Raw genomic sequence first — 18085 nt, 5'->3', positions numbered from 1 at the left:
GCGTGATTTTAAGCCAAGCCAGGCGTGGGCACATTTTATGATGATTTTCATCATACATGATGTATTCAAAAGCCTTTACAGACGTTTAAGCAAGTCTTTAATAGATTTTTGTTAGAATAACTCATACATCAAGTTGTAATTAAAAAAAAAATCGTGAGATTACTCTACTCAAGTCCAAGACCGGTTGTAAATGTAGACTGAAGCTCTCCCTACAAGAGTTTAGCTGGAGTAGCCCATCTATCAAGCTGTAAATCAAGAGAGAATCATGCGATGACTCTCGTCTAGTCTAGGATCTATTTGCATTACAGACTAGGCCTAGAAGGGCAAAACAGGATAACTTTAGTTACCAAACTATAAAGATGAGTAAAAGTGTTTTCACCCAAAAAAGTGCCTTAGAAGAAAGTCTACTTTAAAATCAGTTAAAAATATATAAATATAATCATAATTTTGCTTTATAGCCGCCTTCTGCCTTTGCCTGGTTCTTACATACTTTTGCAATAGCTTATATAGGCATAATAAATATTTGTTATATTTAAAAATCTTAAGCACAGAGAAGCCAACCAAATAATAAAGATCTGGCTACCTTAATCAATGAGGTCAATGAGGCTTAAAGGTTTATTTATACAAAACACTTTCTGGCAATTGAAACTTGCCTGTCTCGCACCGCCGCTCAAGCTGAATATGCTTTGCATAGGGTATAGAAAGCGTAAATGTTTCGTCATTGACAAATGTCGAGTGCGTTGGAGCGATGTTACGACATTAGCATTAATAGTGTGGCATTAATTTCAGGGCGCAATATATGTATACAAATTTATATATATAGCATGCTTTTAGGGGCCCAATTATGGCCACGCACCTCCGTCAAAGTGTGTGAATGGGCTTTAAGGAGCACATAAACACATTACCACATTGCGCATAGAAGGCACGGCCTGTCAAGTCCTAGGCTCCATGAAATCTACTTGACAACAACTTGAGGTAATGTTTGCATATGCCCGAATCCTAGCTGCAGCCCGCAACGCTCTCAGTTTGCATAAATAATTCATTTGAAAGGACGCTTTTAGGCTCGCAAAACTGTTGTAGACAAAACTGCTTAAATATGCATAATTACCTGAGACATCAGGGCGTAGCCACGCCCAGTTAGCTGCCAGCTGCTGCTGCTGCTCCTCTTCAAGAGACTAGCCAAGTTTGTGGAGTCAAGTCAAGTCAAGCCTGATGTGGCCGTGCCGGAAGTGTGTGCTCCAGAGTGTGCGCATCCCGCCCCAAGCACTTGGCATAAATTGTGCCCTCTGTAAAAGTAAACAAGCAGAAATAGCATAAATAACATTAAGAACCGGGAGAAATGAGTGGAAAAGCACAGATTTTCCTCGCATTTGCACAATTGCCACAAAATTGGCCCCATTAAAATAATAAAAATTGTTTACAAAATATTTAACTAATTGCATGTAGAAGTTGTGTATATTTCTATTCTTTCGGCCAGTAAAAAGCTGTTGAAATATGCTGCTAATGCGACAAGCGCAGCCAAAGAGTCAACAAAAAGCGAACCAATGCGACACGCAACATTGTCATGAGCCATGTCAGAAATGCCGGCACACAGTGTTCCACACAGGTTCCACATTCCGCATCCGCCACATAGCTATAAATATAATTAGAATAATAAAGGAAATATTTACAACAATTGAAAATACCTCGACTCAATTGTGGCACTCAACACGCACGGCCTCAAATTAATAAACTCCAATTGGCAACCCCCCAAGCCCACACATTGTATACCCTCTGCTTTTAGCCTAAGGCTTGCCTGATTGCCGGCGCCGGGGCTTCCTGATGAGCGTGTGAGCTCATAAAGATTTCCTGCCCGCCTGCCTGCCTGCCAGCCTGTAGGCGGTGCGTGTGCCAAATCGACACAAAACACGCTGGAGAGCTGAATGTTTGACTAGCAGATATCCTATAATATTTGTTAACTAAAAATAGCTATTATACATAAATTAACTAATATATTTTTAGCAACTCAAGATCTTTTGCTATATTCCAAAAAGAGTTTACTTAGCCCGATTCTATAAAAAAAATTTTCATTTCACAATTGTTGAATTGAACATTTTTAAGTTTCGCACTTGGCGAGGGCCGTTGGCATATATGCACTAATATGACAACAGATAAAAACTATAAAAATTTATATGCCCAATTTTAAAAGACGAGCTTCTATAGCTTCTAGTTTCATGAGCTTAGCTGAGCATTTAAATAACTTTTAGTTAGTCTAAGTGCTCAGCTTGGCCTTTAATTATTTTTGTAGGGTATCTAAATGAAAGGCGTGTCCCTTTGTCACACTTGCCAGCCCTTTTCTGAAGCTAGTTAATATAACTTTTACGTTTAACTGTGACCGTGACTCGCTAGCTGGTATCTGATTACAGTCGCACGCCATAATGTCATCATAAATTGTAGTTAGCCGGGTTAAGGACCAGTTCAGACAGTGGCTTGATGTGTTCTGTTTCAGCCACTGGCTTTGGGTTGCGGCTTTTTGTGGCACGTTGAAAGCGTGGCGCATAGAGAATTGTGTTTAACAGGCGGCACTTGAGCGAAATGAAATTTATGATTAAACTAAAGCCCTTGCCCCATAGACGCTGTGTTATATAGTCAAAGGTAAGCTGCTCTGCTCCGGCTGTCCAACTGCCCAGGGCCGCATGCTAAAGAGATCTCTGTGTGAGGGGCATGTTGCACGCGCACAATGGCGGCCGTTTACCGCAGGCCAAAATGCCACACTTAAGTGAATTACAAAAGCAGCTTGCTGAGGCAGCTTGTCGAGCTCTATGCAAGGGGGGCCAAAGGGGGCATGCGGCACGCGGCATGTGGCACGCGGGCAGAGTCAGCCAGTCAACGCGTTGACAGCCACAACAAGCGGCTTAATCGCATTAGTGCCCCCCGCTTGCCACCAGGCCCTTGAAGTGCCAACGGACGACCGACAACGATATTCCAAGCGGCAAGTGCGAAAACTGATTGTGTGGCGCCACACAGCAGTCACTGGGCGTAGCGCCTCCCGGTAACAGTCAGCACAGGCGCTAAGCTGCGCATTGTGGGCGCCAACAACGGCGACAACAAACGCAAACGCCACTATTTATATAAAGAAAAGCTAGTCGAGGGCTCACGAGTAAAAGGGCAGAGATGTTGAAACTACAGCTAGCAGGACGTCGTTGTGGTGCCAGGTCGCCTGGGCAATTGCTCTCCCGCACAAAAGTTCAAAGGCGAAATTCACAAAAAAAGCAAACGGCAATGCTTTAGTTCAGAATGCGAAGCTAGCAGTTACCCTGTAATTAGATCTAAGAGGATCTTGATAATATTCTGTTTCAAAGTTTTCTCAATAGCCCTTAAATTTTGTTTTATGATTTCAGCTTATCTAGATTATATACTAAAATACACGAGTAGCAAATTTTGGGAACATTTCTTCATAACTGACGATGTTATATCTGATGAGAGATGGACGGAAACTTGGGAAAAATAAAGGCTAATTTTATATCTCAGCTTTACAAACCAATCAACGGCTTCCTGTTTAAAGACTTTCTTGATTTTTAATACATGTTGATAGCTTGTTAGAATTTCTTGTTAAATATAATACTCTAGTATTATTTTGTTAAAAAGTTGACATCTGCCTCTTATTAAGGCCGAGTTTCGAAGGACTCTACAGGCACTGTAGCTAGTTTTGCTGAACTATCAAGCAAATTTATTGCATTATTTTTATGTTAGCTCAACGCTTACATTTTACTTCCATCCTTTACAAACATTTATACAATTTAATCTAATTTTTGCCCCCCGTTTTATAGCTACAGGGTATACAAATAAAAAGGTAGTATTTATATTACAGAAAAATGCCAAAAAAAAAGGAGAAGAAAAGTACCAAAAAAAAAAGCAATTAATCTACGACACAGCGCACAAGGTTTCGGGCACAAAGGAAGAGGGCAAGGACAGGCGCAACGGCACAGAGACACGAACAGTCGCACAGTCTGGCAACTTTGGTTGTGCTCTCTGCGTATGGAGAGTTAAAAGTGCTTATACCCTGCTTCCTGTCCAGCAAATCCAATAACTTATCTTGATTTTATGGTTATTTCAACAAAGGCCGGAAGTTGTAGGTGCAGCAAAGACGACAGCGCACCCAAAAAAAAGGCAACATAGGGTGGTTACGGGTGGCTGTCAGGGGGGGCTGGATTGCGGGTGGCACTCAAAAACATTGTGTAGTTATCCTGACAACCTTCCTTGACTGCCCCTGCCTACAGTTTGCAGTATGTTTTTGCATTTGACATGCCATTGTGTTTGCCAAAGCGGGCGGGGACTGTTGTGCGGGGCTGGGTGCTGAGCATTCAAGTTTGCTTGTCTGCTGTCCGTTACGGTTGTGTATGTGTGTGTGCGAGTGTGTGTGTGTGTGCAATTGACATATGGTTTCTTTACAGTTTTCGGTTTCTGTCTGTGTGCGCTGTAAATTTTGCATGAAATATTTTATTTGATATGTCCTACATAGAATTGTATAGCCTGACTGCCTGCCACTTGTTTCTATTCCCACAGTTGCTGCAGCTGATGGGCATTTATTGATGCAACTGCCCGCAAGTCCCGCAAACGTCCAGGCAGCCAGAAGTCAAGCAGTTTGTAAGCTGACATTATCAAGATTAATTGAGGTTTCCTTTTGAATATATATATATATATATATATATATATATATATATATATATTTATGCGACAGTTACAAGGCGCTTGACCAGGTGTCTGTGTCTGTGTGTGTGTGTGTGTGTCGGTGCGTGTATGTATTTGCATTTGACATTTATGAGCCGCATAAATCTTGCGACAACAAACAGCATTTTAATGCAACATCAGCTTTTCGACTAATTGATTAACAAGCCGCATCTAACCTCAAACACAAACATAACCACAAACGCACACATAACCTCAATCCCCAGTTTAACTAAACGAGTCGTGTAAAGGGCACAATTTAACAGCTTCTTGTCAACAAAAAAATAAAAAGAAAAAAGAATTTCAATTAATATTTAAATTTTAATAATCAAATCATGTTGCAGCAATTACCAGAAGAAAAAATTGGAAAATTGTGCAAAAAAAGCGCGCCCCAAGCAAAGCATCAAACACAGTCGAGCAAAATACAGACAGACACCATCAAAAGTTGAGCCAGATAATTTTTTGACGCACCCGCAGGAAAACAGCTGCCAAGTGCAGGAGAGAAATAGAATGAAAAAAGTATAGATGGAAAGAGTGGCAAGTGCCGGGGCAGATGGCACAGACAATGATAATGATATTTTCCTTGTTGCTAACACCAGCAGGGGTGCTCAAAATTTATGCAGCAGTGGTTTTTTTTTCGCCATTACATATTCATTAAATTGCAGCATACGGGGCGCAGCCAATCTTGGCGGAATCGGCGAAAAGCTCTCTATAGGCAGCTGAAGTTAAGTATCAATGGCATCTTGCTCGCGCTCTTCTCTCGGAGGCAAGTATCTAGTTTCATCTAATTGGTAATCATCGTAGACACCAGCATCCGCATCGGCATTAGAAATCACAAAGCAAAGTTGAAAACGAGCTCAAAACTCGTTTGTTCGAAAGTAAGGCAAGTTGAAATTGAGGCAATGACGCAATTTAACATTCGCTCAAAGCTTGAAATCATTGCAAAAATACATATATATATATATATATATATATTTGAAAGAAACTCAAATGGAATGACATCAGTGTGCTATAAGACTAAAATATTTTGGTTTGTAAATGCGCATTGCATCATGCGAAGAAAATGCGGTGTCATTGGAATATCAAAGTTTGGCCAAATTTCTTTTCAAATAAATGATATGATCATTAAGAAAACCAACGAAGAAGCTCAACAAAATCAAATAACATAAAAATCTATTTTAAATTGTGTGCAAACAAAAAAATCAAAATCAATGTTGTGAAACGTTTAAATGGTAACATTCTTACATGTGTTGTAAGACAATTAAACTGTAAAATGTTTCGAAATTTGGCAAGATACCATTTTTATAATGTCACGCTCAAAAAGTGTAGTAAAATTCTTGAAACTTTGAAAAATACTATACTATACTATATGTTACTAATTTATTTATTAAACAAAATCAGTGTTGTAAAACGTAAAAAATGTAATGACTACTGAAAGTGTGTTGTAAAATATAAAATAGGGGTAACGACATAATTTCGCTTGTCATAGTTTCGAGTGAAGCGGTTGTAAAATGATGAGATATATGGCAAGCTCCCATTTAGGCCGCGCTCAAAGAGTGTTGTACAATTTTTAAACAATTATTGAACACTGAACACAGAATAGTGCTAAGAATATTAGCTGTTATACGAAATGTAACTAATTTATTTGTAACTACAATTTTCTTTGTCTGAGAGAATATTGAATGCAGTGTTTCTACTATAATTTCTAAGTTGACAATAGTTTTGATAGAATCGAAACGAGGTGAACATTTATCTGATGCAACTTATTTGATCAAATCGCATATGCTAATCCATGTTCTATTTTAATAGTGATTTGCTTAAACAGCTGCAGCTAAACAAGTGTCTAATATTGTGTATAAAAAAACATATAGAGGTCTATTTGCATAAATCACTCGCTCTGAGAGACTAGAAGTTACGGCTGAAAAACTGGGTATATTGAAACCGAGCTAACAATTCCAACCTGGCAACAGCCATTTAACGCCAGAGTTTATGAAATAAACAAATAATCAAAATAAATGTGAAATCGTAACAAAATTAAATTGCCTTTATATTTTTATTGCTTTTTTTTTTCGTTTTTTTTTTTTTTTTTTTTTTTTTTTGTGGTGTTTATCAAAAGCAATTTGCAGCTGCTGCTGTGAAGTGTCAATAAATTCTAATAAAATGCAATTAAAGCGCTCGCAGCGGCTTTTTAATAGCCGTTTTATGTGGCCGCAGGACACAATGACAAAGGGATTATAAACAAACGGTGCAAAAACCGCATATGTAACATGCGGGACCATCATATTATAGAAATATAAATCAAGGCAAAACTGATGAAGCATATTTTGTATGCAATTTTATTTGCTTTAAACAATTTAAGACAAGAAATAAAATGCATAAAAAGTTTGAGCCCTTTTTAATGATTTAAATAAATGTAATGCAAATATTTGCGCATTTTCGGTGCGACAAAAGTCAATTGCAAATTATGCTAATTTATAATTATGTCTATCAAAATATCATTTTAATATACACAAATAATACATTAATAATATATAAATATGGCAAATATGTGTAAATCTGGCCAACAAATATGTGAATATCTTTTTTAAAATGCGCACGTCAATTGTTTGCACAACAAAACTGTAAAAAGTCAATTTAAAATGCCGCTGCGATATATTTAAATATATAAATATGCAAATAAAATGATGAGAAGTGTGAAAAAATAAAACAAGAAAATAATGTTGAATATATATAAAAAATATACATAAAATAAATCATAAAATGCATGTGATTTAAATGGCTGTTGATGAAATTGTCGCGCTAATTTGTTTGCGGCCAGCAAGTAAAATAAAAAATATAGACTAAAAACAAGTGAGAGTCAGTCGAGTGAGCGACTAGGAGATGCCCTGTAGGCAGATATAAAGCTAAATTCAATTTATGTCTATTCTCTTCTTATTTAATGGTATTGTTTTCTTTTTTCTAATTCTAAGATGTAGCGCAGGTTAAAGCTCAATATAAACCTCTTCTTCAAAGCTCTTATCATAACATTTTTACTTGCCTTATTCAACAAGTCGAGAGACTTATAGATACGTAAGTAGTTCTTATATATAGCAATTCAGTTTACAGGGTATTTATGTGCTTCAACATATGAGCACATTTTTATGGTACAGCAATGGAAATAGCAATTAAATTGGCGGAAAGGGTGGAAGCGCAAATGTCGGAAGTGCACGCAAAATGGCCGCAATTAAACAATCAGCACAACAATTACAAAATGTTGACAATGTTGTGCGATCCATGTGTGTGTGTGTGTGTGTGTGTGTGTGTCTGTGTTGCCGTGTATTCGTGCATGTGTGCGTGCGCGTGTGTGGTTTAAATAATGACCAAGGCAAGTAGATAACGCTGACAATGTTAGCAGCAAGTTTGTGGCATTAATTTATTGTAACCGAATGCACAATAAACTGCAAGCGCAATTGTGGGATTTATGAGGCACAAAGCCAAACAATATTCCAATTAGTTGCAAGTTACAACTTGCCACATAATTAAGAAGAAGGGGCTAGGGTGGATGGGAACGCAACGAACGCATTGTCAACAGCTAGAAAACTCATCTTAAGATGAACGAAATATTTGCAGAGTGCCCAAAGGCAGCTCAAGATGAGGTACACTTAGAGAAAAATGTTATTTAAATGGCGATCGCCAAATTATTTACATTTCTTAAAATTAGCATGTGGTATGAGTAAAAAGTATGCTTAATATTATCAAAAATGCGTTAAAAATAAGTATATAAATAATTTCATTGTTGAAGTCATGAATTTGAGTCTTGTACATAAAAATGTTGGTATGATAAAGTATAAGAGGTTTTTGAAGTTTTCCCTGCTAAACAAACTCTCAATTTATCTAATATATTGCCCAAATTAAATAGAATTTTGAATTGTGGTTTTGACAATTGAGTACAAAACTCTTCGTGTTTTCTCTGAGTGTAGAGGTGCCTGTTCTGGGGTTTGCCGTTGGGGGGTTTCAGGGGTAGCTCTTGAAATGATTGATATGTTAATATGCAGCATGTAGCGCGCCGCATCAGCTTCTCAGCAGAGCTACTGCTGCTGCTGCTGCTGCTTCTCCTGGCATTTGCATATAGACATCATATGCAAATATGTGCCGCAATCTAAAGGATGTGCCTCAAAAAGTATCTGCGAATTTGCGAATTTGTGTGCGCAGTGTGTGTCTACCCCATGTGTATGTGTGTGTGTGTGAATGTGTCTGCCTGTTTTTTTTAATGTATGCATGTGCAAGATGGCGTCGCTCACACGCTATTTACTTCATTGCAGCTTGTCTCATTTTCCATATTTCATATTTCATTTTTCATTTTTCATGCTTTACACAGAAGCTTCTTCTTTTTCTCGCACTCTAAATTGCTTTATTAGACGCGTCGCCGCTGTCAGAAAGTTGTTCAAAAGCATGTATATGTACATATGCATATAGCTCTAGCTAAACGCCTAACGAGCAGCAGCAGCGGCCGGGGGCGTGTCGCCGCCTCTGCCAGTTTCTATGCTGCTCGGGCTGACATGTGACTGTGTGACTAACTGAATAACTGTCTAACTGACGGGCTTGTCAAAGGCAGGTGAAGTCCTTGTTGTTGTCCTGCGACGACGACAGGTTGACAAACGAATAGCAGCAACAACAAAATGTAGCCGCTGCCTTTTGTTATTGTGATTTGCGCTGATTTGTTGCCCAGGCGCTGCGTCATGTGCCTTGTTTTTTCCGGCGTACAGGTCTTTGGGTCAGCAGGCAGCGTCGCAGACTGAAGAGAAGGGCTGGTGGCGGGTAGGCTCTGGTCGGGGGAACACACAAAAAACTTGCCACACACACAAGTGAAGGCGCCCTGGCGGCATTTCCTTTTTATGTTTGTTATGTCCATGTCCTGCCATATGTCCTTTGTATCAATGCGGCACATAACCTATTTGTGTGCATGTGTGTGTGGCGTGTGTGTGTGTCTGTGTGTATATGTGTGTGTGTTTTGATTATAACATTTTGGATGTAGCCGCTGTGCTTTTGACTGCTATTTTCCTTCCTTCTTCTTTTTTTTTGTGCTGCTCCCTAAGCTGATTTACGTGGATTTTATGTGTATTTTTTTCTGCACAAATGGGCGTATGAGTGATATTTTTTCCTGTTTTCCTTTTTTTTTGGTAGTTCTTTGCGTCTCTCCTCTGCCTTTTGTGCAGTGTTTAGTTGCTGGCAACAGTTGATTGATTGATTGAACGTTTTGATAAGTGCTGTCAGTGGGTTAGCTACGTTTTTTATTGACTTGTCTGTGGTTGAGTTTTTAGACCACATCTATCCGAGCACTCGACAGGCTTCGCATTATTTGTTGTTGTATCTATTGTGAAACTTTAAGCGTATTTCACAATAAATTGCTGCAGAGCTTAGTACTTGTGTGTGTCTGTTATCTTGTATCATAGGTCAAACATAATTGACCACAAGCGAAGGCAAATGTTACAAAGCAAAACTGAATGGCTTTTAGTACAATTTAATCCCAATCTGTAGGCAAGCTTTCCTTTTTAACATATTGGAAATCAGCATTTCCAATTTTAAACAAGTAAGAGGTTCTAGTCGGGAGCTCCCGACTAGGGACTACCCTGAGTACCCTGAACCCTCTTCTTCCAATATCAAATGCATATATATATTCTATTTTAGAAGCTATATGTCAAGTTTGGCGACTCTAGTTCTTATTATTTCCCAAAATTGCCCAAAAAACAGGATATCGATATCGATTTTTATCGATTGCTTGGAAACGGAGTAAGGTATTGATTATCGGAAACAAACTCGATCTGCGCGGGAACTAGGAGCATTTACATCTAATTTCAAGTCTCTAGCTCTTATGGGTTCTGAGATCCTTACGTTCATACATACGGACGGACGGACGGACGGACAAACAGACGGACATGGCTAGATCGACTCAGCTATTTATGCTGATCAAGAATATATATACTTTATGGGGTCGGAGTTGCTTCGTTCTGCCTGTTACATATATTTGGCTTTCGCACAAATACAATATACCCTCATACCCATTTTTAATGGGTTCAGGGTATAATAAGCCAAACTTCGTGAAAATCGGATGAGATTTGGCCGAGATATGGGGGTGGTAAATTTTGACCCATATCTATATACGAATCTTGGGGTAAGATTTGGACATGAATTTCGACTAAAAATCGGTGTCAAAAATTTGAATGCCAGATTAATCTAGAGGGAAAACCATGAAGAAAAAGCCAAACTTCGTGAAAATCGGATGAGACTTGGCCGAGATATGGGGGTGGTAAATTTTGACCTATATCTATATACGAATCTTGGGGTAAGATTTGGACATGAATTTCGACTAAAAAATCGGTGTTCAGATTTGAATGCCAGATTAATCTAGAGGGAAAACCATGAAGAAAAAGCCAAACTTCGTGAAAATCGGATGAGATTTGGCCGAGATATGGGGGTGGTAAATTTTGACCCATATCTATATACGAATCTTGGGGTAAGATTTGGACATGAATTTCGACTAAAAAATCGGTGTTCAGATTTGAATGCCAGATTAATCTAGAGGGAAAACCATGAAGAAAAAGCCAAACTTCGTGAAAATCGGATGAGACTTGGCCGAGATATGGGGGTGGTAAATTTTGACCCATATCTATATACGAATCTTGGGGTAAGATTTGGACATGAATTTCGACTAAAAATCGGTGTCAAAATTTGAATGCCAGATTAATCTAGAGGGAAAACCATGAAGAAAAAGCCAAACTTCGTGGAAATCGGATGAGATTTGGCCGAGATATGGGGTGGTAAATTTTGACCCATATCTATATACGAATCTTGGGCTAAGATTTGGAGATGAATTTCGACTAAAAAATCGGTGTTCATATTTCAATGCCAGATTAATCTAGAGAGAAAACCTTGAAGAAAAAGCCTAACTTCGTGGAAATCGCATGAGATTTGAACGAGTTATGGGGGTGGTAATTTTTGACTCATGTCTACATACGAATCTTGGGGTAAGATTTGGACATGAATTTCGACTAAAAAATCGGTGTTCAGATTTGAATGCCAGATTAATCTAGAGGGAAAACCATGAAGAAAAAGCCAAACTTCGTGAAAATCGGATGACACTTGGCCGAGATATGGGGGTGGTAAATTTTGACCCATATCTATATACGAATCTTGGGGTAAGATTTGGACATGAATTTCGACTAAAAATCGGTGTCAAAATTTGAATGCCAGATTAATCTAGAGGGAAAACCATGAAGAAAAAGCCAAACTTCGTGGAAATCGGATGAGATTTGGCCGAGATATGGGGGTGGTAAATTTTGACCCATATCTATATACGAATCTTGGGGTAAGATTTGGACATGAATTTCGACTAAAAATCGGTGTCAAAAATTTGAATGCCAGATTAATCTAGAGGGAAAACCATGAAGAAAAAGCCAAACTTCGTGAAAATCGGATGAGACTTGGCCGAGATATGGGGGTGGTAAATTTTGACCTATTTCTATATACGAATCTTGGGGTAAGATTTGGACATGAATTTCGACTAAAAAATCGGTGTTCAGATTTGAATGCCAGATTAATCTAGAGGGAAAACCATGAAGAAAAAGCCAAACTTCGTGAAAATCGGATGAGATTTGGCCGAGATATGGGGGTGGTAAATTTTGACCCATATCTATATACGAATCTTGGGGTAAGATTTGGACATGAATTTCGACTAAAAAATCGGTGTTCAGATTTGAATGCCAGATTAATCTAGAGGGAAAACCATGAAGAAAAAGCCAAACTTCGTGAAAATCGGATGAGACTTGGCCGAGATATGGGGGTGGTAAATTTTGACCCATATCTATATACGAATCTTGGGGTAAGATTTGGACATGAATTTCGACTAAAAATCGGTGTCAAAATTTGAATGCCAGATTAATCTAGAGGGAAAACCATGAAGAAAAAGCCAAACTTCGTGGAAATCGGATGAGATTTGGCCGAGATATGGGGTGGTAAATTTTGACCCATATCTATATACGAATCTTGGGCTAAGATTTGGAGATGAATTTCGACTAAAAAATCGGTGTTCATATTTCAATGCCAGATTAATCTAGAGAGAAAACCTTGAAGAAAAAGCCTAACTTCGTGGAAATCGCATGAGATTTGAACGAGTTATGGGGGTGGTAATTTTTGACTCATGTCTACATACGAATCTTGGGGTAAGATTTGGACATGAATTTCGACTAAAAAATCGGTGTTCAGATTTGAATGCCAGATTAATCTAGAGGGAAAACCATGAAGAAAAAGCCAAACTTCGTGAAAATCGGATGACACTTGGCCGAGATATGGGGGTGGTAAATTTTGACCCATATCTATATACGAATCTTGGGGTAAGATTTGGACATGAATTTCGACTAAAAATCGGTGTCAAAATTTGAATGCCAGATTAATCTAGAGGGAAAACCATGAAGAAAAAGCCAAACTTCGTGGAAATCGGATGAGATTTGGCCGAGATATGGGGTGGTAAATTTTGACCCATATCTATATACGAATCTTGGGCTAAGATTTGGAGATGAATTTCGACTAAAAAATCGGTGTTCATATTTCAATGCCAGATTAATCTAGAGAGAAAACCTTGAAGAAAAAGCCTAACTTCGTGGAAATCGCATGAGATTTGACCGAGTTATGGGGGTGGTAATTTTTGACTCATGTCTATATACGAATCTTGGGGTAAGATTTGGACATGAATTTTGACTAAAAAATCGGTGTTCAGATTTGAATGCCAGATTAATCTAGAGAAAAAACCATGAAGAAAAAGCCAAACTTCGTGAAAATCGGATGAGACTTGGCCGAGATATGGGGGTGGTAAATTTTGACCCATATCTATATACGAATCTTGGGGTAAGATTTGGACATGAATTTCGACTAAAAAATCGGTGTTCAGATTTGAATGCCAGATTAATCTAGAGGGAAAACCATGAAGAAAAAGCCAAACTTCGTGGAAATCGGATGAGATTTGACCGAGTTATGGGGGTGGTAATTTTTGACTCATGTCTATATACGAATCTTGGGGTAAGATTTGGACATGAATTTCGACTAAAAAATCGGTGTTCATATTTGAATGCCAGATTAATCTAGAGAGAAAACCATGAAGAAAAAGCCAAACTTCGTGAAAATCGGATGAGATTTGGCCGAGATATGGGGGTGGTAAATTTTGACCCATATCTATATACGAATCTTGGGCTAAGATTTGGAGATGAATTTCGACTAAAAAATCGGTGTTCATATTTGAATGCCAGATTAATATAGAGAGAAAACCATGAAGAAAAAGCCAAACTTCGTGGAAATCGCATGAGATTTGACCGAGTTATGGGGGTGGTAATTTTTGACTCATGTCTATATACGAATCTTGGGGTAAGATTTGGACATGAATTTCGACTAAAAAATCGGTGCTCAGATTTGAATGCCAGATTAATCTAGAGAAAAAACCATGAAGAAAAAGCCAAACTTCGTGAAAATCGGATGAGACTTGGCCGAGATATGGGGGTGGTAAATTTTGACCCATATCTATATACGAATCTTGGGGTAAGATTTGGACATGAATTTCGACTAAAAAATCGGTGTTCAGATTTGAATGCCAGATTAATCTAGAGGGAAAACCATGAAGAAAACGCCAAACTTCGTGAAAATCGGATGAGATTTGGCCGAGATATGGGGGTGGTAAATTTTGACCCATATCTATATACGAATCTTGGGGTAAAATTTGGACATGCATTTCGACTAAAAAATCGGTGTCAAAATTTGAATGCCAGATTAATCTAGAGGGAAAACCATGAAGAAAAAGCCAAACTTCGTGGAAATCGGATGAGATTTGGCCGAGATATGGGGTGGTAAATTTTGACCCATATCTATATACGAATCTTGGGCTAAGATTTGGAGATGAATTTCGACTAAAAAATCGGTGTTCATATTTGAATGCCAGATTAATCTAGAGAGAAAACCATGAAGAAAAAGCCAAACTTCGTGGAAATCGCATGAGATTTGACCGAGTTATGGGGGTGGTAATTTTTGACTCATGTCTATATACGAATCTTGGGGTAAGATTTGGACATGAATTTCGACTAAAAAATCGGTGTTCAGATTTGAATGCCAGATTAATCTAGAGAAAAAACCATGAAGAAAAAGCCAAACTTCGTGAAAATCGGATGAGACTTGGCCGAGATATGGGGGTGGTAAATTTTGACCCATATCTATATACCAATCTTGGGGTAAGATTTGGACATGAATTTCGACTAAAAAATCGGTGTTCAGATTTGAATGCCAGATTAATCTAGAGGGAAAACCATGAAGAAAAAGCCAAACTTCGTGGAAATCGGATGAGATTTGACCGAGTTATGGGGGTGGTAATTTTTGACCCATGTCTATATACGAATCTTGGGGTAAGATTTGGACATGAATTTCGACTAAAAAATCGATGTTCAGATTTGAATGCCAGATTAATCTAGAGGGAAAACCATGAAGAAAAAGCCAAACTTCGTGAAAATCGGATGAGATTTGGCCGAGATATGGGGGTGGTAAATTTTGACCCATATCTATATACGAATCTGGGGTAAGATTTGGACATGAATTTCGACTAAAAAATCGGTGTCAAAATTTGAATGCCAGATTAATCTAGAGGGAAAACCATGAAGAAAAAGCCAAACTTCGTGGAAATCGGATGAGATTTGACCGAGTTATGGGGGTGGTAATTTTTGACTCATGTCTATATACGAATCTTGGGGTAAGATTTGGACATGAATTTCGACTAAAAAATCGGTGTTCAGATTTGCATGCCAGATTAATCTAGAGAGAAAACCATGAAGAAAAAGCCAAACTTCGTGGAAATCGCATGAGATTTGACCGAGTTATGGGGGTGGTAATTTTTGACTCATGTCTATATACGAATCTTGGGGTAAGATTTGGACATGAATTTCGACTAAAAAATCGGTGTTCAGATTTGCATGCCAGATTAATCTAGAGGGAAAACCATGAAGAAAAAGCCAAACTTCGTGGAAATCGGATGAGATTTGACCGAGTTATGGGGGTGGTAATTTTTGACTCATGTCTATATACGAATCTTGGGGTAAGATTTGAACATGAATTTCGACTAAAAAATCGGTGTTCAGATTTGAATGCCAGATTAATCTAGAGGGAAAACCATGAAGAAAACGCCAAACTTCGTGAAAATCGGATGAGATTTGGCCGAGATATGGGGGTGGTAAATTTTGACCCATATCTATATACGAATCTTGGGGTAAAATTTGGACATGCATTTCGACTAAAAAATCGGTGTCAAAATTTGAATGCCAGATTAATCTAGAGGGAAAACCATGAAGAAAAAGCCAAACTTCGTGGAAATCGGATGAGATTTGGCCGAGATATGGGGTGGTAAATTTTGACCCATATCTATATACGAATCTTGGGCTAAGATTTGGAGATGAATTTCGACTAAAAAATCGGTGTTCATATTTGAATGCCAGATTAATCTAGAGAGAAAACCATGAAGAAAAAGCCAAACTTCGTGGAAATCGCATGAGATTTGACCGAGTTATGGGGGTGGTAATTTTTGACTCATGTCTATATACGAATCTTGGGGTAAGATTTGGACATGAATTTCGACTAAAAAATCGGTGTTCAGATTTGAATGCCAGATTAATCTAGAGAAAAAACCATGAAGAAAAAGCCAAACTTCGTGAAAATCGGATGAGACTTGGCCGAGATATGGGGGTGGTAAATTTTGACCCATATCTATATACCAATCTTGGGGTAAGATTTGGACATGAATTTCGACTAAAAAATCGGTGTTCAGATTTGAATGCCAGATTAATCTAGAGGGAAAACCATGAAGAAAAAGCCAAACTTCGTGGAAATCGGATGAGATTTGACCGAGTTATGGGGGTGGTAATTTTTGACCCATGTCTATATACGAATCTTGGGGTAAGATTTGGACATGAATTTCGACTAAAAAATCGATGTTCAGATTTGAATGCCAGATTAATCTAGAGGGAAAACCATGAAGAAAAAGCCAAACTTCGTGAAAATCGGATGAGATTTGGCCGAGATATGGGGGTGGTAAATTTTGACCCATATCTATATACGAATCTGGGGTAAGATTTGGACATGAATTTCGACTAAAAAATCGGTGTCAAAATTTGAATGCCAGATTAATCTAGAGGGAAAACCATGAAGAAAAAGCCAAACTTCGTGGAAATCGGATGAGATTTGACCGAGTTATGGGGGTGGTAATTTTTGACTCATGTCTATATACGAATCTTGGGGTAAGATTTGGACATGAATTTCGACTAAAAAATCGGTGTTCAGATTTGCATGCCAGATTAATCTAGAGAGAAAACCATGAAGAAAAAGCCAAACTTCGTGGAAATCGCATGAGATTTGACCGAGTTATGGGGGTGGTAATTTTTGACTCATGTCTATATACGAATCTTGGGGTAAGATTTGGACATGAATTTCGACTAAAAAATCGGTGTTCAGATTTGCATGCCAGATTAATCTAGAGGGAAAACCATGAAGAAAAAGCCAAACTTCGTGGAAATCGGATGAGATTTGACCGAGTTATGGGGGTGGTAATTTTTGACTCATGTCTATATACGAATCTTGGGGTAAGATTTGGACATGAATTTCGACTAAAAAATCGGTGTTCAGATTTGCATGCCAGATTAATCTAGAGAGAAAACCACGAAGAAAAAGCCAAACTTCGTGGAAATCGGATGAGATTTGACCGAGTTATGGGGGTGGTAATTTTTGACTCATGTCTATATACGAATCTTGGGGTAAGATTTGGACATGAATTTCGACTAAAAAATCGGTGTTCAGATTTGAATGCCAGATTAATCTAGAGGGAAAACCATGAAGAAAAAGCCAAACCTCGTGGAAATCGGATGAGATTTGACCGAGTTATGGGGGTGGTAATTTTTGACTCATGTCTATATACGAATGTTGGGGTAAGATTTGGACATGAATTTCGACTAAAAAATCGGTGTCAAAATTTGAATGCCAGATTAATCTAGGGGGAAAACCATGAAGAAAAAGCCAAACTTCGTGGAAATCGGAAGAGATTTGACCGAGTTATGGGGGTGGTAATTTTTGACTCATGTCTATATACGAATCTTAGGGTAAGATTTGGACATGAATTTCGACTAAAAATTCGGTGTTCAGATTTGAATGCCAGATTAATCAAGAGGGAAAACCATGAAGAAAAAGCCAAACTTCGTGGAAATCGCATGAGATTTGACCGAGTTATGGGGGTGGTCATTTTTGACCCATGTCTATATACGAATCTTGGGGTAAGATTTGGACATGAATTTCGACTAAAAAATCGGTGTTCAGATTTGAATGCCAG

The 18085-nt window shown here is 38.3% G+C and overlaps 1 long non-coding RNA gene across 2 annotated transcripts in view; it reads right to left on the bottom strand.

Moving 5' to 3' along the window:
• LOC115758101 overlaps positions 1 to 18085 on the bottom strand; it is a 74448-nt gene that overhangs the window by 29074 nt on the left and 27289 nt on the right. For both annotated transcript variants that reach the window (XR_004017396.1, XR_004017394.1), the window contains exon 4: positions 1109 to 1286. This is a non-coding gene — a long non-coding RNA (uncharacterized LOC115758101). The remainder of the gene's footprint in view (positions 1 to 1108; positions 1287 to 18085) is intronic.

This window comes from Drosophila novamexicana, unplaced genomic scaffold (assembly GCF_003285875.2).
Source record: "Drosophila novamexicana strain 15010-1031.04,08,12 unplaced genomic scaffold, DnovRS2.1 tig00000121-arrow-pilon, whole genome shotgun sequence".
Taxonomy (NCBI): domain Eukaryota; kingdom Metazoa; phylum Arthropoda; class Insecta; order Diptera; family Drosophilidae; genus Drosophila; species Drosophila novamexicana.
This window is presented reverse-complemented; position numbering and strand designations above follow the sequence as displayed.